The sequence below is a fragment of the Chelonia mydas genome, chromosome 6 (assembly GCF_015237465.2).
Source record: "Chelonia mydas isolate rCheMyd1 chromosome 6, rCheMyd1.pri.v2, whole genome shotgun sequence".
In the NCBI taxonomy this organism is placed as follows: Eukaryota; Metazoa; Chordata; order Testudines; family Cheloniidae; genus Chelonia; species Chelonia mydas.
This window is the reverse complement of record NC_051246.2, coordinates 4,106,929-4,128,501: the sequence shown is the minus strand read 5'-3', so window position 1 is coordinate 4,128,501 and position 21,573 is coordinate 4,106,929. Positions and strand designations below refer to the sequence as shown.

Sequence of the window (21,573 nt, the reverse complement as noted above, 5' to 3'; positions counted from 1 at the left end):
GGCATGGCAAGACACAGGAGCTAAATAGCTGGATGAATTTGCTGCAATTGGGAATCCAATGTAATGTGGCTAACACCAACCAAAGGGATTGGCTTCTGTCCAGCACAGAGTGGGGTGGGTGGGAAAGAGATACAGGGAGATGGTCCGTGTTATTAGTGGGCATTAATATCCCCCAGCTGATATTTGCAAGACACTGCTATTGCCAAGAGATTGAGGAGGGGATATGAGGAATTTTCCCTCTACTGGGATTCAGCTCTCATCTGGCTCCAGGGCAGGGGGATTGGCTGGCTCAGGAGGCTGGAGAATGGGACACCGAGCGTTTCCCCTGTAGGGGGCGCTGGTTCTGATCTGGCCCCGTGACATGGCAGGATCCGGAGGCTGGGGAATTAGAATAATAGTCCTCTTCTAATGGTGCAGCTCCGATTCCCTCCAGCAAGTGGCAGCCTGGACTCGTGAAGCCCCAAGCCGGGTGATCAGCTAAATCGATCTTGCAGGTCAGTTCTGACAGTGCATGGAAGGTTTGGGGGACGGGGGGAGGCTGTGAGCTCCTGATCTGCCCCTGGAATGAAGGCTGGGAACATGGTGCAGAGGTAGGGAGACGTGGCGGCTCCGAGAGCCGATGGGGGTGTGGTTGTGATTCATTGTGAAGAGGAGAGGATCTTTCCATAGCCTGCTTCTGCCCCAACCCACACCCAATGGCTGCAGAATACAAGGCCCTAGCTGGCACGGCCCACCTCCAACCCACTGCCCCCTGGGCCCGAGCCCTTCCCCGTACCCCAGTGCCCTGGGCATGGGCAGAGCATGAATCAGCTACTTGCTAGAGTACCCTGGGCAATACTCTAAGCTGCCAGGGATAGACGGATGGGCAGAAGTGGGAGCCCCATGGCCAAGGGTGGAGCTGAGATGGGGAGAGGGGGATAAGGACATGGTGAAGCCGAAGAGACATAGGGGCCAACATGGGCATGTCTCAGTGTTGCTCTCCTCATAGAACCAGGGGCGAGTCGTGGGGTCGGGGATGTGTGTGCAAAAATTCATCCCAGAGCCAGATGGAGAAACGAGGAGCCACAAAGGCCAGGTCAAGATGGGGCTGGGAGGCAGGAGATCCCAATGCAGCATGTTCCCACCTGTAGGCGACCTCTGCTCCAAGGGGCTGAACATTAAGGTCACGGAGCCCAGGTTGGGAAACTGGGAGCCATGCAGTGCAGACCAGTATGGAGCTGGGACATAGCCCACCCCAGAGCAGAATGCTCCTGCTGAGAAGCAGCCGGGTGGAACCATGGGGCAGAGGCCAGGAGAAGAGGGGGCCTGGGAGATGTGGCAGAATGGGGACAGGATTCCCATAGCCCCCTCCCCTAGAGTGATGGCCCCCCTGATTCACACATGTAGCCCCTCAGACTCAAGCTGTAGCGTCGGGCAGCGCTAGAGCCGCACTCTGAGTTTCTAGCGGCAGGAAGAGCGGTTCTTACCACAGGCTTCCCCCTGCCCTTCTCTGCAGCTGCATGGCGCTGCGGCAGGGAGAGAGCGCCTTTGATGTCAGTGATGAAGGAGTAGGGGGAGACCCCAGAGCTCCCTGCCACGCCCACTGCTTCACCAGTCAGAGCTGCACCTCCATCCAAGCCTGAGCCTTTCTCATCAGCCCTTCCAGCCCTGGGACAGTCACCCCCAGCAGGTGAGTGAATGGTGGTGGGAGAATCTCTGGGCTCCCAGGCCCCTCCTGGAGCTGGGGATAGAACCCAGGAGTCCTGACTCCCAGATTGACTCCCTCTCAAGGTTCCTTCCCCACTCTGAACTCTAGGGTACAGATGTGGGGACCTGCATGAAAATAGTGAGAAGAGTAAGGTCACACATTTAGGGATGAAGAAGAAGAATTTTAGTTCTAAGCTGGGGATGCGTCACTTAGAAGTAACGGAGGAGGAGAAGGACCTTGGATTATTGGTTGATCATAGGATGACTATGAGCCACCAATGTGATATGGCCGTGAAAAAAGCTAATGCCGTCTTGGGATGCATCAGGCAAGGTATTTCCAGTAGAGATAAGGAGGTTTTAGTACCATTCTACAAGGCCCTGGTGAGACCTCACCTGGAATACTGTGTGCAGTTCTGGTCTCCCACGTTTAAGAAGGATGAATTCAAACTGGAACAGATACAGAGAAGGGCTACTAGGATGAGCCGAGGAATGGAAAACTTGTCTTATGAAAGGAAACTCAAGGAGCTTGGCTTGTTTAGCCTAACCAAAAGAAGGCTGAGGGGAGATCTGATTGCTCTCTATAAATCTATCAGAGGGATAAATACCGGAGAGGGAGAGGAATTTTTGAAGCTCAGTACCAATGTGGACACAAGAACAAATGGATATAAACTGGTCATTGGGAAGTTTAGACTTGAAATTAGACAAAGGTTTCTAACCATCAGAGGAATGAAGTTTTGGAATAGCCTTCCAAGGGAAGCAGTGGGGACAAAAGATCTATCTGGCTGTAAGATTAAACTCGCTAAGTTTATGGAGGAGATGGTATGATGGGGTAACATGATTTTGGTAATTAACTGATCTTGAAATATTCATGGTCAATAGGCCTAATGGCCTGTGATGGGATATTAGATGGGGTGGGAGCTGAGTTACCCAGGAAAGAATTGTCTGTAGTATCTGGCTGGTGAATCTTGCCCATATGCTCAGGGTTTAGCTGATCGCCATATTTGGGGTCGGGAAGGAATTTTCCTCCAGGGCAGATTGAAAGAGGCCCTGGAGCTTTTTGGCCTTCCTCTGTAGCATGGGGCACGGGTCACTTGCTGGAGGATTCTCTGCTCCTTGAAGTCTTTCAACCACGATTCGAGGACTTCAATAGCTCAGACATAGGTGAGAGGTTTATCGCAGGAGTGGGTGGGTGAGATTCTGTGGCCTGCGTTGTGCAGGAGTCGGACTAGATGATCATAGTGGTCAATTCTGACCTTAGTATCTATGAATCTATGAACAAATATATAACAGGAAAGAGCCCGCTTGGAAATGTCTTTCCCTGCAAAATCCTCCCCAAACCCTACACCCCCTTTCCTGGGGAAGGCTTGATAAAAATCCTCACCAATTTCCATAGGTGAACACGGACCCAAACCTTTGGATCTTAAGAACATGAAAAAGCAATCATGTTCTTAAAAGAAGAATTTTAATGGAAGAAAAAGTAAAACAATCACCTCTGTAAAATCAGGATGGTAAATACCTTACAGGGTAATTAGATTCAAAACATAGAGAATCCCTCTAGGCAAAACCTTAAGTTACAAAAGACACAAAAACAGGAATATCCATTCCATTCAGCACAGCTTATTTTCTCAGACATTTAAAGAAAAGAGAATCTAACGCATATCTAGCTAGATTACTTACTAAGTTCTAAGACTCCATTCCTGTTCTGTTCCCGGCAAAAGCATCACACAGACAGAGAGAGCCTTTGTTTCTTCCCCCCTCCAGCTGTGAAAGTATCTTGTCTCCTCATTGGTCATTGTGGTCAGGTGCCAGCGAGGTTATCCTAGCTTCTTAACCCTTTCCAGGTGAAAGGGTTTTTCCTCTGGCCAGGAGGGATTTAAAGGGGTTTACCCTTCCCTTTATATTTATGACACCCCCTCTAACCCACTAGACCCACTGCCCACTCAGAGACAAGATGGAACCCAGGAGTCCTGGTTCCCAATCCCCCTCCGCCCACCCCGCTCTAACCCACTAGAGCCACTCCCCTCCCAAAGCCAGGGAGAGAACCCAGAAGTCCTGCCTCCCACCCACCCCCTCACACCAAACTTTAAGCCTTTTTCATCAGCATGAACTGGAGAGGTAGAAAGCTTCACTGTGAGATCTGTTAAATTATTTCTTTCTCCCAGATCTAGACCCCAGCGTGACTTCCCCCTAGTGTGATCTGGACCGGTGATCTGCCAGGTCACACCAATCCTTTTCTCTGGGAGCCAGCCTTACCCTGCTCTGCTGTGAGAACCCCCACTCCTGGGCTGTTCACGCACAGCCTCTGGCATGTCAGCTGCTCCTTGGATTGTGCAACTGAATGACACTAGCCAATATCTCCGGTCCCAGACACTACCCTGGGAATCTCCCTCTGGCAGTGTCCAGTTATGCCCACTGGATGCTGCAAGGTTATATGAGTTTGTCAATTTAAGGAAGAAATTGATATGTACCAGGCTTGTTATCCCAAGGGGAGTCTCTGACACACTTCAAACCAAACGCACTGCTTCAGGTAGAATAAACAAACAGATTTATTAACTAAAAAGATAAGTGTTAAGTGATCATAAGTCAAAGAATAACCAGTCAGATTTGGTCCAATGAAATAAAAGCAAAACGCATTCTAAGCTGATCTTAACACTTTCAGTGCCCTTACAAACTTAGATGTTTCTCACCACAGGCTGGCTGGTTGCTCTTCAGCCAGGCTCTCCCATTTGATCAGCGCTTCAGTCGCTTGGTGGTGATGCCTGTAGATGGAGGTGGAAGAGAGAGGAAGAGCACGGCAAAGGTCTCTCCCTTTTATCGTGTCCTTTCTTCCCTCTTGGCTTTGCGCCCCCCTCCCCCTTTGGAGTCAGGTGTATATGACCTCATCACAGTCCCAAACTGATGAAAGGAAGGGGGGTGACTCACTCGAGAGTCCAGCAGCTCCTTTCTTGCTGCCTAGGCCAGCATCCTTTGTTCCTGTGAGGCTGGGCTGGGTTTGTCCCATACATGCCCTGATGAGGTGTGAACTGCCCCTCTGCTCTTGGAGAGTTTTGTCCTGGGCTTATTTTTTAGCCATGAAGACACATTTTCAGCCTCTTAACTATATACATTAAATTATAACCTATAACAATACTGTAACAACAATTACTATAACATCAGTATAACAACAATGCTCAGTGCATCATGAGCCTTCTGAAGACACCCGACATGTCAAGATTTGCATGGGATACCACACAATCACAGTATAAGGATGAATGTGGGGGTGTAGGGTGTTCCCACAATGTACAGAACCTCACACCCAGAGATATGAAATGTTTAATGTGTTAAAAAGTTCTATCTATCTGTCCCCATAACATATTTACACATCAGTCTGATCTAATCTATCTATCCATCCATCCCCTTACACCCGCATCTATCTATCTATCTATCTATCTATCTATCTATCTATCTATCTATCTATCTATCTATCTATCTATCCCCATACACCCTCGTATCAATCTATCATCTTATATGACTCTGGCTTTGTCTACACTGCAGTCTTGTGGGTAAAATATTTGTCATTCAGGGGTGTGAAAAACACACACACACACCCCAAATGACAAAAGTTTTACTGACAAAATGAACAGCGCTTGGTCAATGGGAGAGCTCTCTCCTGTCACCAAAGAGCAGCTACACTGCACACCTCTTAGCGGCACAGCATTGTTACTAAAAGGTGCATAGTGAAGACATAGCCTCTGTTTATCACTCTGGACAGGATCTTTAAAATGGAGGGGCACTGCAGAAGTGTGGGGGGAGCCCACTTCTAGGATAGCAGGGGGCTGTGGGTCAGGACTGAGGGGCACCAGCAGAGCTGTGGAGGGTGGAGGGACCCCAGTTCTGTGTTCGCAGGGGAGCTGCCGGTTGGCGTTGAGGGGCAGCCGCAGAGCTGGTTGGGGGACCCCAGGGCTAGCCTTGTAGGAGGCCGTGGTTCGAGGTTAATTTCTCATTCTGTCTTTCTTTTTCAGGGATCAGAACTCCTGCCTGTGTGTGACAAGTGTAAATACACACACACACACACACACAGAAACCTGAGGTGACACCACTCCCCCACCTCGCCACCACCAGCTTCCAAGTTTCTGTTTCATGTTCCGAGGTATCCTGTACCAGAGAGATATTCACATTTTCAACGTCAGCCCCTGCGACCCACAAACAGCATGTGTCATAAATTTAAAGGGAAGGGTAAACCCCTTTAAAATCCCTCCTGGCCAGAGGAAAAATCCTCTCACCTGGAAAGGGTTAAGAAGCTAAAGGTAACCTCGCTGGCACCTGACCAAAACGACCAATGAGGAGACAAGGTACTTTCAAAAGCTGGGAGGAGGGAGAAAAACAAAGGGTCTGGGTCTCTCTGTATGCTGCTTTTGCCGGGGATAGAACAGGAATGGAGTAAGTAAACTAGCTCGGTATGTGTTAGATTATGATTTCTTTCAATGGCTGAGAAAAGAACTGTGCTGAATAGAATGACTATTCCTGTCTGTGTGTCTTTTTTGTAGCTTAAGGTTTTGCCTAGAGGGGATCTCTATGTTTTGAATCTAATTACTCTGCAAGGTATCTACCATCCTGATTTTACAGAGGTGATTCTTTTTTACTTCTATTAAAAGTCTTCTTGTAAAGAAACTGTATGCTTTTTCATTGTTCTAAGATCCAAGGGTTTGGGTCTGTGGTCACCTTTGCAAATTGGTGAGGATTTTTACCAAACCTTCCCCAGGAAGTGGGGTGCAAGGGTTGGGAGGATTTTTGGGGGAAAGACATGTCCAAACTCTGTTTTTTCAGGAAGCCAGATAAAGTTTGGTGGTGGCAGCGGAAGTCCAGGGGCAAAAGGGTACAATAGTTTGTACCTTGGGGAAGTTTTAACCTAAGCTGGTAAAAGTAAGCTGAGGAGGTTTTCATGCAGGTTCCCACATCTGGACCCTAGAATTCAGAGTAGGGAAGGATCCTTGACAGTATGTCAGGGCCATATCCTGCCCCCCAAATCAGAGTACATGGAGGGGCAAAATACAAGGCTAGATCGGCCTGTGGATCTTCTCGGGGGCAGGATAACAGGCTAGAAGGGCCCATGAGTCTAATCCAGAGTGGCACGGAGGGGGAAGGATACCGGGCTAGATGGGACCATGGGTCTGTTCAGGAGTGGTGCGGTTGGAGCAGGATACTGGGCTAGCTGGACCCATGGGTGTGACACTGCATGCCATATTTCTCATCGTAATATTATTATGATATGATTATGGCATAATTATGATGCATTTTCTACAAGATAGGTCATGTGAGGTGTCATTGGAAAAGATACCATTTTCTGAATGTGATTATCCTATGTGTATGCATGTATCCTTTTTGTATCTAAATTTAGGAATATTGACGATATCTCTGTATTTCAATCGTGCTTATTCTACGTGACACGCACAACTAGACTTTCTGGTACAACAATGAAGAAGCCGGACAGTGCTGGTGGCCCATCAGCAAAGACAATGGACTGGAATAGCTTAACCTTCCTGTGGGCATTTTGGCCAGCTTGTAAACAATGGCTGCTACAACAAGGCAAGGGCATGTGATCAGACCACAGGTCTCTGGACTCCACTGGGGATGTCAGCATTTTTCCACAAACTGGTCTGGGAACCAAGCTTTGAAACGAAGAGTTCCTACCATATGTCCCTACCAATAAATCTCCGGGCATGGACGGGCTGACTGTGGAGTTCTACTGCGTATTCTGGGACATGCTCAGCCTGACCTTGTCACTGTCTGGGGCTAGTCCTTGGGGAGCAGGATCCTCCCTCTGTCGTGCAGGCGAGCCGCGCTCCCCTTGCTATCGAGGAAGGGGGACCTCTGTGACCTTCAGAATTGGCATCCCGTCTTCCTCCTCGGTACGGACTACAATGTCATTGCGAAGACCATCTCGCTGCAGCGGGGGTCTGTGCTGGTGGACGTGGTCCATCCAACCAGACCTACCCCATTCCAGGCCGCACCATCTTTGATCATTTCTTTTTGGTCCGTTACCTCCTGGAGCTCGGGTGTAGGGATGGTCTGTCGCTCGCCCTCCTTTTCTTGGACCAGGAGAAGACGTTCGACAGGACGGAGCAGTGGATCCCCACCGGCGAACGCCCCTACACGTGCCTGCAGTGTGACGAGACCTTCCTGGCCTCCTGGGATCTCAAGTGGCACCAGCAGGCACACTCACGCGAGCGGCCCTTCCAGTGCAACCACTGCAGGAAAACCTATGGGGTCTCCTCCAGGATCCGCGAGCACGAGCGGACGCATGGCTAGCGGTGGGACGGGGAGGAGGCAGGGGTCATGGCGCGGTACGGCTGCTGCCTCTGCCGGGCCACCTTCCCTGATGCAGGGGCACTGTGGCGCCGCCAGCAGGGGGAGCACCAGGAGGCAGGTCCCGGGGCACCCACCTGCTCCGAGGGCGGGGAGGCCTTCGCCTTGCCCTACGATCTGCGTCAGCAGGAAGGTCTCCGCCCCTGCCTGCGAATGACCCAAATGCAGCAAGGGCTTCTCCAACCATGCCGGCTTGAGCCCCACACCCCCTCTCAACAGCGTGGCTCTGTGCGTGGCTGCGGCCCCTCCCCGCTCTGGGGGCATGGCTCTCTGCGTCACTGGGGCCCCTCAACCCTCTTTGCGGGGGGTGGCTCTGTGTGCCACTGGGGCCCACCCCCTCTGGGGGCTTGGCTCTTTGGTAACCCCCGCCCCCAACATTGGCATGGCCTCTGATCCCCCTGGGGCTCCTTGCTCTGCTTAGCCCTCATAGGATCCCCACCCCTCTATACGGCTATATGCCCCCCAGGGCTCCTCCCCCTCCTGAGTCCCTGGGGGGCATGGCTCTCAGCCCCTAACCCACACTTTCTCTGGAACATAGCTGTCTGCTCCCCTAGAACCCCAAATTCTTCTGGGTCCATGGGGGCATGGGGGATGGCTCTGTGCTCCCAGGCTCCTCCCCATCACTCTAAGGGCGTGGCTATGAGACACTTCTTCCAGGGGCTGTAACTGTCTCATCTCCTGGGCCCCTCCCTCTCCTGAGCCCCCACGGGGGGTTGCTTTTTGTTCCCCAAGACATGGGGGGGCCTGTTCCCCAACTTAGCGTGGGCTCTACACCAAGCAGTCTCCTTCTCTTGTCCTTCTGCTGCCCTGGGGAGGGGTAGGAGGATCGGGAGTTTATGAAAGGAGAACAGGTCGTGCGAGGGGGGGCAGAGGAGTGGCACTATATGTGAAAGAAAATGTAGAATCAAATGAAGTAAAAATCTTAAATGAATCCACATGTTCCATAGAATCTCTGTGGATAGTAATTCCAGGCTCAAGTAAGAATATAACAGTAGGGATCTACCGTCGACCGGACCAGGACAGTGATAGTGACGATGAAATGCTGTGGTGGGAAGAACACCTCAACAGCCCAACACTGTGGCCTTTAATTTCAGAAAGGGGAACTATGCAAAAATGAGGGGGTTAGTTAAACAGAAATTAAAAGGTACAGTGACTAGAGTGAAATCCCTGCAAGCTGCATGGGCACTTTTCAAAGAAAACCCTAAGAGAGGCCCAACTTCAATGTATACCCCAAATTAAAAAGCACAGTCAAAGAACTAGAAAAGACCCACCGTGGCTTAACAACCCTGTAAAAGAAGCAGTGAGAGATAAAAAGACATCTTGCAAATACTGGAAGTCAAATCCTAGTGAGGTAAATAGAAAGGAGCATAAACACTGCCAAATTAAGTGTCAACATGTAATAAAAAAAGCCAAAAAGGAGTTTGAAGAACAGCTAGCCAAAAACTCAAAAGGTAATAACAAAATGTTTTTTGGGTACATCAGAAGCAGGAAGCTTGCTAAACAACCAGTGGGGCCCCTGGGCGATCGAGATACAAAAGGAGCACTTAAAGACCACAAAGTCACTGCGGAGAAACTCAATGAATTCTTTGCTTCAGTCTTCACGGCTGAGGATGTTAGGGAGATTCCCAAACCTGAGCCGATCTTTGTAGGTGTCATATCTGAGGAATTGTCACAGATTGGAGTGTCATTAGAAGAGGTTTTGGAATTAATTGACAGTAACAGGTCACCGGGACCAGATGGCATTCACCCACAAGTTCTGAAAGAACTCCAATGTGAAATTGCGGAACTATTAACTATGGTTTGTAACCTGTCCTTTAAATCAGCTTCTGTACCCAATGGCTGGAAGACAGCTAATGTAACCCCAATATTTAAGAAGGGCTCTAGAGGTGATCCTGGCTATTACAGACCGGTAGGTCTAACATCAGTACCGGGCAGATTAGTTGAAACAATAGTAAACGTAAGGGGACTGTTGCCCCCTTCCTAACATTCAGTGGGGGGTGTTCTAGTTGCTAGCTCCCAGTACTAAAAGGGGAAGGGTCGATGGGAAACCAGGACCCTGAGACTGACAGTCCCCAGGAACAATGGGGAGAGGCCAATGCTCCTGATCAGCCTGAATGACAGGGCGGGCAGGCTAATCAGGAAGTCAGGAGATCCCATCCTCCATGCCAGCTGGATTTGCCTGGGTCAGACAGAGTGGAGCTGAGCTAAGGAGAAAGCAGGGGCCCAAGCTGAGCTGGGGAGCAGAGCTGGGCCAGATCCAGAGGGACCAGAAAAGCAGCCCAGAGAGAGCAGCCCCTTTCCTGGGAGCAGAGCTGCAGCAACCAGAGCCAGAGGGGCCAGAGAAGCAGCCCAGGGAGCTGGAGGCAGAGCAGCAGCAGTGCAGAGACCGAGTGGTGGAGCTGGGGCTGGAGCAGTCCGGAGCCAGGTGTCGTGAGCAGCTGGGGGGAGTGAGGGGGACCCTGGGCAGCGGGCCCAGCACAGGGAGACGCCTCAGCCAAGAGGCTCTGCAGGCCAAGCTTGGATCGTAAGCCCGGCGGGGCGGGGGCGACACTGGGCAGAAGGGTCCTGCCACCTAGAGCCTGAGAGCGTGTGGACACCACCAGAGCAAGTGTCCAACCCACAGCATCCCTGCAGCACAGCCAGGGCCTGGGAAGAAGGTTCTGGGACTTACAAGAAACAGACTGTGAACTGCCCTGATGTTCCAGAGACACTGTTTGTGATGTTCCCTGCCACAGAGCGGGGTGATGTGTTTCCTTTAACCTTTCCCGTGTTTCCTTAGTCTTTTTAAAATTAATTGCTGATGAAAAGGTCAGTGGGTCAGAGAAGTGCCCAGTGCAGAGAGAGTACCCCGGAGTGGGGACACCCAAGCCACTGTCCTAGGTGACCACAACAGGGTTGGGGGTCGAGCCCCCCAGGAATCCTGGGCCCAGCCTTGTTGGGGTTAGGAGGACTCTGCCAGACAGGAGAGTGGAAGGGGAGTCCTCAAGGGCAGGGAGGCCACTGGGTAAAGGAAGTGGGAGTGAGGACTCGGATCCTTTTGCTCACCCAATTCACCGGGGTAGTGCAGAAGCCAGGAAAGTTCCCCACAAGAGCGGGACTATTCCCCCGCTTACATAAAGAATAAAATTGTCAGACACATAGAAGAACATAAATTGTTGGGCAAAAGTCAATATGGTTTCTGTAAAGGGAAATCGTGTCTTACTAATCTATTAAAGTTCTTTGAGGGAGTCAACAAACTTGTGGACAAGGGGGATCCAGTGGACATAGTGTACTTGGATTTCCAGAAAGCCTTTGACGAGGTCCCTCACCAAAGGCTCTTACGTAAATTAAGTTGTGCTGGGATAAGAGGGAAGATCCTTTCATACATTTAGAACTGGTTAAAAGACAGGGAACCAAGGATAGGAATAAATGGTAAATTTTCAGAATGGGGTGGGATAACTTGTGGTGTTCCCCAAAGGTCAGTCCTAGGACCAATCCTATTCAACTTATTCATAAATGATCTGGAGAAAGGGGTAAACAGTGAGGTGGCAAAGTTTGCAGAAAAAAAAATACAAATGAAAGGTAATGTGGAGAAATGTAAAGTAATGCACATTGGAAAACATAACCCCAACTACACATACAATATGATGGGGGCTAATTTAGCTACAACTAATCAGGAAAGAGATCTTGGAGTCATCGTGGATAGTTCTCTGAAGATGTCCACGCACTGTGCAGCGGCAGTCAAAAAAGCAAACGGGATGTTAGGAATCATTAAAAAAGGGATAGAGAATAAGATGGAGAATATCTTATTGCCCTTATATAAATCCATGGTCTGCCCACATCTTGAATACTGCGTAGAGATGTGGTCTCCTCATCTCAAAAAAGATACACTGGCATTAGAAAAGGTTAAGAGAAGGGCAACTAAAATGATTCACGGTTTGGATGGGTCCCATATGAGGAGAGATTAAAGAGGCTAGGACTTTTCAGCTAGGAAAAGAGGAGACTGAGTGGGGATATGATAGAGGTATATATGAATTCATGAGTGGTGTGGAGAAAGTGAAGAAGGAAAAGTTATTTACTTGTCCCCATAATAGAAGAAGTAGGGGCCACCAAATGAAATTAACAGGCAGCAGGTTTAAAACAAATAAAAGGAAGTTCTTCTTCAAACAGCGCACAGTCAACCTGTGGAACTCCTTGCCTGAGGAGGTGGTGAAGGCTCGGACTATAACAGGGTTTAAAAGAGAACTAGATAAATTCACGCAGGTTAAGTCCATTAATAGCTATTTGCCAGGATGGGTGAGGAATGATGTCCCTAGCGGCTGTTTGTCAGAGGGTGGAGATGGATGGCAGGAGAGAGATCACTCGATCTTTGCCTGTTAGGTTCGCTCCCTCTGGGTCACCTGACATTGGCCACTGTTGGCAAAGAGGATACTGGGCTGGATGGACCTTTGGTCTGACCCAGTCTGGCCATTCTTATATTCTTATGTTCTTAACAGCACATGGGTCAATGCCCCTCCCTCCCCGGGATTGTGGCTGTACTGGCCCCTCACTCCCCAGGGGGCGTGGCTCTGTGGTTCCAGGCCCCACCCCATCGGGCATGTCTGACTGGTGAAATACCGTCCTCATGGGTATAAGTGTGTGGGGGGTGGCGCAGCCCCCTGCTCAAGGGAATTGGAGCAGTCTGTGAGAGCAATTCATTGATTCCCTTCGGCGCTGTGGAGTGGGGGTGCTGGGGGGCTGGCAGGGATTGTCGGGCTGAGGGTTTTGAACTTAACCGTAAAGGGAAGCTCATGGTAACCCCCGTCCAAAGCTTCTTTGTAAATCGGCCTCGCGCTGATGCTGTGAAAAGAATATGAAATCAACATCTCTTTTTGTTACCTGGGGGCTTCTGTGATTCCTCCCCACCCAGAGACTGGAGAGAACCCTGGCTCCCAGCCCCCCTACTCTGTCCCGCTAGACCCCACTCCCCTCTCATAACAGGGGCAGAACCCAGGAGTTCTGTGCTGGGGCTGGACCTGGAGTGGCCTCTTTCCCTGAAATGGGCAGACTCACACTAACCCCCCATCCCCTCAGCTGCCTGCCTAAGCCCTACCCCTTCCTGAACCCCATGGGATGTGGCTGTATGGTCCCAAGCCCCAACCCCTCACTGAAGAGGCATGGCTGTTTGATACCCTCATGGGAGCATGATTCTCATGCCCTAGTGCTCCTCGCCCTTTCTGGGGCTCTTCCCAGAGGCTCCTCCTCTCCTGGGATCATCTCCCTAGAGTAGAAGGGCGTGCCTGTCTCATCCCTGGGGCCCCTTCCCTCCAACTCAAGTTCTGGGAGTGTGGGTCTGTACTCCCAAGTAGGGTGGGACTCTACTTCCATAGCCGCCCCCTCTCCCAAAGAGGGCATGGTGTTCTCTGCTCCTGGGCCCCTCCTCTAAGGGGGTGTGACTCTGAGTTCTCCTGGACCCTCCCCCAATTTGTTTCCCATGCCTCTGTACTGCCCCCTGTGACTGGATCCCCAGGGTAGAATCTTGAATTGGGGCACCGCTGTGCCCTCTTACCTCTCCATCCCAGACTGTCTCTTACAGTGCTTTGCCAGTGACAAGCAGCAAAACCCATCCAGGGGCTGAGCTCACTCTGCCAACAACAGGCAAGGAGACACCCTGCTAAATTGCATGAATGCTCTAATTAGACGGATACAGACATCTGCAAATCTCCCCAGCCTTGGACCCAGGAAATGTACCCTTTTACATGGCTCAAGACCTTCTCTTAAACAGCGCAAGTTCATTAGTTACTTCACCACTTTGTCAAAGGAAAGTGGACATGCACCAGCCTTTCTAGCCTGAGCCGATTCCCCAAGCCCTCTAGGCAAACTCACTGGTAAGGATAAAGTGTTCAAGTCAGTTTATTAACCACAGAAAGATCGATTGGAGGTGATTAGAAGTGATAAACACAGAGGTCAATGTTGGTTACCCAAGAAATAAAAATAGAATCGCAGTCTAAATTGCTTAGTCTGTTAAACTTAGAAGGTTTGAATCCAAGAACATTTCTCGCCCCACTGGGTGATCCAGGCTGTTGACAGTTCTCTGTACACAGGCTGGATTTCCTTCTCAGCCTGGGACCAATCTCCCCACTTCAAAGTCTTTGTCTTCCCAATGATATTGAGATGCGGGAGAAGAGAGGTCAAGTGGTGATGTCAGTGGGAGTCTGGATTCTTCTTGATTGGCCATCAGTACGTGTCCGGCCCAGCCTCAGGTAAATGTGGATAAGGAATAATGTGCATTTCCCACTTACCACATATTTCAGAAGCAAAGTTATTGCAACACTTGATAACTTCACCGATAATGATAGCGCTCACCATTCAACAGGATATTCCTGTTCAGCAGAGCAAGACTTCTTAAACGATACCTCACAAGGCATGTATTGTACAAAACATTTCATTGTCATATCACAGTGTGGAATATGGAGGTTCCTGGCTGTTATTTTGAGGTACAGAGTGTTACACCCTCATCCCCACCTTGTATCTCCATGGGGGGGGAAAGAGACAAAAGCGGATGGGGGGCATGCTGGGATGGAGTGAGGGAGACCCCGGTAGAATATGTGGGGATGCAGAAAGTGGGGTGACCCCTGGCAAGATAATAGGGATGCATGGTGATAGGGGTCCTCCCAGCACGGGGTGAAGGAGTGAGCAGAATCCCCTGATGGGGGAATATGGGAGCTGTGGGACCCTGGGGTTGGAGTCCCAGGGCATGAAAAGGTGGAGAGAACAAAACATGGGAGAACAGAGACAGAGAAAGAAACCTCAAACCTGCTCTATAGCAGCCCAGGGTCATCCCCCGCCCCTCAGTGCCCAATTTCCCCAGCTCTGCCCCACAGGGCCAGGGCATTGGGCTTCCTCTGGATTTACCCAGGGATCAGAATCCTGGCCTGATTCCATTGGCAGCGGTGGGATGGCTCTGTATTTACAGTGGGGTCTCTGAGGCGCTAGGTGCTGGCCCCAGTGCGGCACTAGGGGGCGCTATGCTGCAGGTTGGGGGGCTCAGCAGGGGGTGCTCTTCCCAGGCATGCAGTGGCCCCAATGACTCGGTGCAGGATTTGTCTCACTGTGGATTCCTTTTCAGCCTCTCTAGCTCCTCATACCGTGGGGCGAGACCCACGGTACGTGTGTTTGATTCACTATGTGGGTGGAACAATTGCTGGCCACAGCTTCCTTCCCAGCTAGCTGTGGCTGGGGGTGTAAAGGGGGGCAGAAGCTCAGTGCTGGGGGGAGTGTGAGGATGGTTGAGACACTGAGAACACAAGAGACCTTTTATGGTGCCTTCATCCACCTTCAAAGCGCGTCTCTCCCAGCAGAGACACAGACCAACCCTGGCTGCCGACGGGCCCCAGAGCCGAAATATACCTCAGCTCAAATTCTGAGACAGATGAGTGATGGGGGGGTCTGCTCAGACCTCAGCTGAGATCAGGAACCCCACTGCACCAGGCCCTGCACAGACCAGACTAAAATGAGGGACCCCATTGTGTCGGGCACTGCACAGACCCCGGCCAAAATCAGGAGCCCCATCTCCCCAGGCACTGCACAGATCCCAGCCGAGATTGGGAACCCCATTGCCCCAGGCCCTGAGCAGACCCCGACCGAGATCAGGGACCCCATCGCGCCGGGCACTGCACAAACCCCAGCCAAGATTGAGGACCCCATCACTCTGGGTGCTGCACAGACCCATCCCAACTTAGATCTGGGCCCCCTAATGCTGGGCACTGCACAAACACCCCCCCCCCCCCGACTGAGATTGGGGGCTCTGTCACACCGGGTGCTACACAGAACTCAACCAAGATCATGGTCCCCAGTCCCTCCTGCTATAACCCACTCGATCCCACTCCCCTTCCAGTATGACAATAGAACCCAGGAGTCCTGACTCCCCCTCCACCCCCCCATCCTCTAATCCACTTCACCTCACTCCTCTCCCGGTGCGAAAATAGAACCCAGGATTCCTGACTCTTCCTCCACCCCACATCCTCTAACTCACTTCACCCCACGCCCCTGCCAGAGTGACAATAGAACCCAGGAGTCCTGACTCTCAATCCAGTGCCCCAGCCACTAGACCACATTGCAACTCAGCTTTTGATCATTAATTTACCTAGTTGATACCTTTCATATCAGGGGCATCTTGCAATTTCAGGCTGTTTGATTTTCTATTGGCAACGAAGCAGTGGGGGGCAGCAGATCTGGACTGAGGAGCACCGGCAGAGTCGGGGGGGAGGGAACCCCAAGGCGCGGATTGCTGGGAGACTGGGGGCTGGCCAGAACCAAGCAGTCCATTTTCAAATGCGTTTTTCCTGCCTGGTTCTGCTGCGGTGAATTCAACCATTTACTGTCCCCTCCCAGGGCGAGCCTGCTACCCTGACAGGATGCAGAGCTGTTACCCTTTCCTGCCCCACAGCCAGCATTGCTGTACAGTTCCAACCCAAGTTGAAAACCATTCAAATTGACCTTTAACACAGCATCCCTTGTGGTTAGGAAGGGGAGGGACGCAAAGAGAAGTGTGAGGTGCTCAAAGCATCTGGGGCAGAAGGAAGGGGAGAGGATACCAGAGTAGATGGGCCCATGGGTCTGTTCTCGGGTGGCAAGGAGAGGGCAGGATAGCGGGCTTGATGGGCCCATGGGCCTGATCCAGGGCAAAAGGGAGGGGGCAGGATACTAGGCTAGATGGGCCCAGAGTCTCCTCTGGGGCACCAGAATTTCCTGCTCTCTTTGACCAACAGCCACAGTGTAAAGGTGGCAGCGCCAGAGAGAAGCCCCATAAAATGACCCCCCACCAGTGGTTCAACATAACCAAATCCACCACTGGGCGTGGCCACAAGGGGGCCCCAGCAGTTTCCACAGAAACGCCAGTCAGGCCTAGCGTGACCCAAGGTCCCGCTGCTCTTGCTGGCTATAAAAGCCACCACTCGTAGCCACGGGTTGTGTGTGGCTTTGCACTGCCCACTCGTGGCCAGACCCAGCCACTACTTCAGCTCACTAATTATAAGCCACAGAATCTGTCCACATTGCACCTTCCTTTAATGGCCCCATTGAGGAACTGCAATGACCCATGATTATATAGCAAGCTGTCGAGTGGGTACGTGAAACTCTACCTCCACCTCATAGTTAGTGTTGGTATTGCAAAATCTGGGAAATAGGGATGGGAGGGAATTGATGCAACTTAGGTAATCTGTAGTCAAACATGCAAATGAGGCATCAGGCCATTTGTGTATTGCCACCAGAGTTTCTAGAGCCCACAGTTTTCATGGGTGTGCTATAGAACATGGTAGATGTCATGGATGGTAAGTGGATGTCTCTGTTGCTACAACAGAGTTAACCAATGGAACTGCCTGCCACTGGATTGTCACTAATTCTGGATCTCTCTGTTTCTCTAGCTCCATATGTACATTTTCAAGTACATAAAAGGTTGTTACAAGGAGGAGGGAGAAAAATTGTTCTTCTTAACCTCTGAGGATGGGACAAGATGCAATGGGCTTAATTGCAGCAAGGGCAGTTTAGGCTGGACTTGAAGAAAAACTTCCTACCTGTCAGGGTGGTTAAGCCCTGGAATCAATCGCCTAGGGAGGCTGTGGAATCTCCATCACTGGGGATTTTTAAGAGCAGGTTGGACAAACACCTGTCAGGGATGGTCTAGATAATCCTTAGCCCTGCCTTGAGTGCATGGGACTGGACTAGATGACCTCTCGAGGTCTCTTCCAGTTCTATGATTCTATTATTCTATGGGTCTACTCTGGGTAGCAGGGAGGGGTCAGGATATTGGGCTAGATGGGCCCATGGGCCTGATCCAGGTCAAAACGGAGGGAGCAAGATAAGAGGTTAGATGGGCCCAGGATCTCTTCCGGGGTGGTAACATTTCCTGCCTTCTTTCCCCAACAGCTGCAGTGTCAAGGTGGCAGCGCCAGATGCTAGGGCTGATGCTGGCCAGGAGAAACCCCAGAAAATGACCCTCCGTCAGTAGTTCAACATAACCAAATCCACCACTTGGCGTGGCCACAAGGGGGCCCCAGTAGTTTCTACAGCAAAGCCAGTCACGCCTAGCATGCCCCAAGCTCCCGCTGCTCTTGCTGATTAAAAAGCCACGACATGGGTTGTGCGTGGCTTTGGACTCCCCACTAGTGGCCAGACCCAGCCACTGAATCAGCTCACTCAGTACAAGCCATGTGGCACCGCCCTCTAGTGGCCCCATTGGGGAATTGCAATGACGTATTATTAGATTGCGCACCGTGGAGTAGGCATGTGAAACTCTACCTCCTCCTCGTAGTTAGTGCTGGTATTACAACATCTGGGAAATAGGGAGAGGAGGGAATTGATGCAAATTAGGTAATCTGTAGTCAAACATGCAAATGAGGCATCACATCATTTGTGTAATGCCTCCTGGAGCCCAGAGTTTTCGTAGGTGTGCAATAAAACATGGCTGATGTCGTCGGTGGTAGGTGGATGTCTCTGTCTCTACAACAGAGATAACTTACAGAACTGCCTGCCACTGGATTGTCACTAATTCTGGACCTCTGTGTGTCTGTTCCTCTAGGCTGTTCAGAGGCTGACGGCCTCTCCTTGGTGGGGGAACCCATCACATCAGCCATGCAAAGATTTGGTGCCTTCATCCCCCTCCTCCTCTTCGTCTTCCCTGGGGCCTCCTCCCATTGTCACACAGGCACAGTCAGCGAATGCAAGAAAAACACAGCTTTTGTGCCCGGGCACAGCCTGGCTGGGGAGGGCATCGATGTGACCACGATGGCCAGAAAGGGGGCCTACCTGGTAGACAGCAGCCTCTGGCAACGCCAGGACAGCACCTGCACCCTGTGCCGGAACCAACTTCAAGGAGGGCAGTGGCAGAGGCTGCCACTGGCCGTGGAGGACTGGAGGGTCCGTGTCTCGTGCCGCCGGAAGCTGAGCAGCTCGGTGCAGCAGTCGGCAATGGGCATGATGGATTTGGCGGCGTCCACGGTGCAGAATGACTGGAAGGTGGGGCTGGACGTGCCTGTGAAGCCCAAGGTTAATGTGCAGGTGGCCCTGGCTGGATCGCACTCCAAACTGGCCAGTTTCATGGTAGACCACGCGCAAATGGAGAAATACGGCTTCATGAGCCACGAGGTCTCCTGTGGCTCTTACAGGTGAGAGCCAGCCTGGGTCGGAAGGGCTCACCTCAAATTGGGATCACAGCAACACCGCACAGTGATACGGGGTCTTTCCCCTCAATGGGACACCAGCTCAGATCCAGGCCTAGGAGGGCTGGCTCAGGGGGGCAGAGAATGTGACACAGAACCTTTCCTCTCTAGGGAACACTGGCTTCAATCTGGCACCAGGATGGGGGACTGATTCAGGATAATGGGGAATGGGACACAGGAGCTTTCCCCTCTAGCGGGCACCATCTCCGATCTGGCCCCAGGCCAGGGGACTGGTTAGCTAGGAAGGCAGGGAATGCTACACAGGCCCTTTCCCCTCTAGGGGGCACTGGCTCCCACGTGGGACTGGACAGTTATGGGGATTTTCTTCTCATGCATGTCAGGACAGCCCGGTGACCTGCTATGAGCAGAGCGGGGGCAGTCTGTCAGAACAGTCAAGCAGCCGGCAGTATCCCCAGCAAGCTTGTGAGGTTCAGCACAATGGGTGGCTGTTTTGAGTAGGAGCCACCTGCTTAGACCCTTTCTTCTGGGTTGGCTGGAGCCTTAGGACTGGCAGCTAATAACCTCAGCTGACTCACCGGGTGCACAATCCACCTCTTGTGTCCCTGACCAGGTTCCGGGTCAGCGAGACGCCCCCGCTCACCAGCCATTTCACTCTGGCGCTGGAGAACCTCCCGGAGCAGTAGGACAGCAAATCCAAGCTGGAGTACCAGCAGCTAATCAGCAACTACGGCACCCACTACCTGTCCCAGCTGCAGCTGGGGGGCCGGGCACGGGACGTGACGGCCGTGCGGGTCTGCGAAGCGGCAATGAGCAGCTTGACTGACGACGAGATCAAGGACTGCTTGAGCACAGAGGCAGCCGTGAGTATCGGAATGGGCTCGGTCAAGAGTGGGTACAGCAAGTGCGAGGAGGAGAAGAAGGGGAAGGTCCAGGGGAGCTTCCACGAGACGTATCGGGAGCGCCAGGTGGAGGTGGAGGAAGGAGAGAGCACAACTGATGTGCTCTTCTCCAGGAGTGATGCCAAGGTCTTCTCGGCCTGGAAGGAGAGCCTCAAAGACAGCCCTGACCTGGTGTCCTATTCACTGCAAACCACCACATCCTACTGGAGCAGGATGACCCCAAGCGGTAGGCGCTGAGGTGGGCGGTGAGTGAGTACATCCATGAGAGAGCCCTGTGGAGGAATTGCACCCGAAGCTGCCCCCCGGGGACTGAACGCAGCGCCCATGACTCCTGCTCCTGCGTGTGCCCTGGGGATACCATGACCAACACCATGTGCTGCTCGCGGGAGCGCAGCCTGGGGAAGCTGATGGTCACAGTGAAGATGGCCAGCGGCCTGTGGGGGGATTACTTTACTGCTACGGATGCCTTCGTCAAGGTCTTCTTTGAGAGAAGGGAGATCCAGACCCGCACCATCTGGAACAACAATAATCCCATCTGGAACGTCCACTTGGACTTCGGTACCATCCGCATCACCAGCGCCAGCAGGATCCGAGTCCAGGTCTGGGACGAGGACAACAAGTGGGACGATGACCTGCTGGGAAGCTGCGACATCCCGCTGGAGGCTGGGGGGCCCCAGCAGAAGGATTGCTACCTGAACCACGGCCGCATCTGGTTCCAGTACAGCCTGCGCTGTGGGCCCCACCTCGGGGGGCCGAGCTGCTCTGATTATGTCTCCCAGCCACCCCAGCTGGGAACAGCCAAGGGGAATGAGGTGCAGGCCTTCTGGTGAGCCCCTTAGATAGGGGATCGGAGAGGGGCATGGGTGTGCATTGGTCAAGAGTACTCCCTGTCCAACCATTTGCTAGATCCCGCTCTGCTGATGCTGGGCGGCTTCATGCTGACCCTCCTGCTTGGAAATCGGGGTCTCCTATGCCCATAAGAGACGTCTGCTCCTGTGGGTCCATTATCCTCACAGCTCCCTCTGGGAAAACATCCCATCAAGAACCGTCCATTTCAAATCCATCAGACCAGCCTGTCCAATGATTCCAACCATCCAATGGATCCCTCCAATCAACAAACTAATGTATCTACCTACTGCATACCTGTTCTCGACCTATTTACCATTTTGGGTTACATATGTAGGGGAGGTTGCATTGTGGGTTGCATATGCGGCTCTCTATGTGTTATTCTGGCCACATCCACAGTGCATATATACTATCTGTATGTCCCTCAGATGTGACACGAGCTTCAGCTGTGTGCTGACTGGGGCACGAGCGGCTGTGGGTTGAGAACTACTGATCTAGTGCATCCAATATAACTAACCAAGCAACCAACTAAGGTCTTAAGGACATCCAACCAACCAACCAATATGTGTAGTCGGTGCAACCAACCAACCAATGAATGTCCCAAGTACGTCCAACCAACCAGTCAACCAAGATGTGCAGGCCGGGCAACCAATCCACCG

At 51.9% G+C, this 21,573-nt stretch overlaps 1 pseudogene; it reads left to right on the top strand.

The window, feature by feature from the left end:
* The first annotated feature begins 19 nt into the window (after positions 1 to 19).
* LOC119566319 lies at positions 20 to 20,898 on the top strand (annotated as a pseudogene).
* Positions 20,899 to 21,573: the final 675 nt, after the last annotated feature.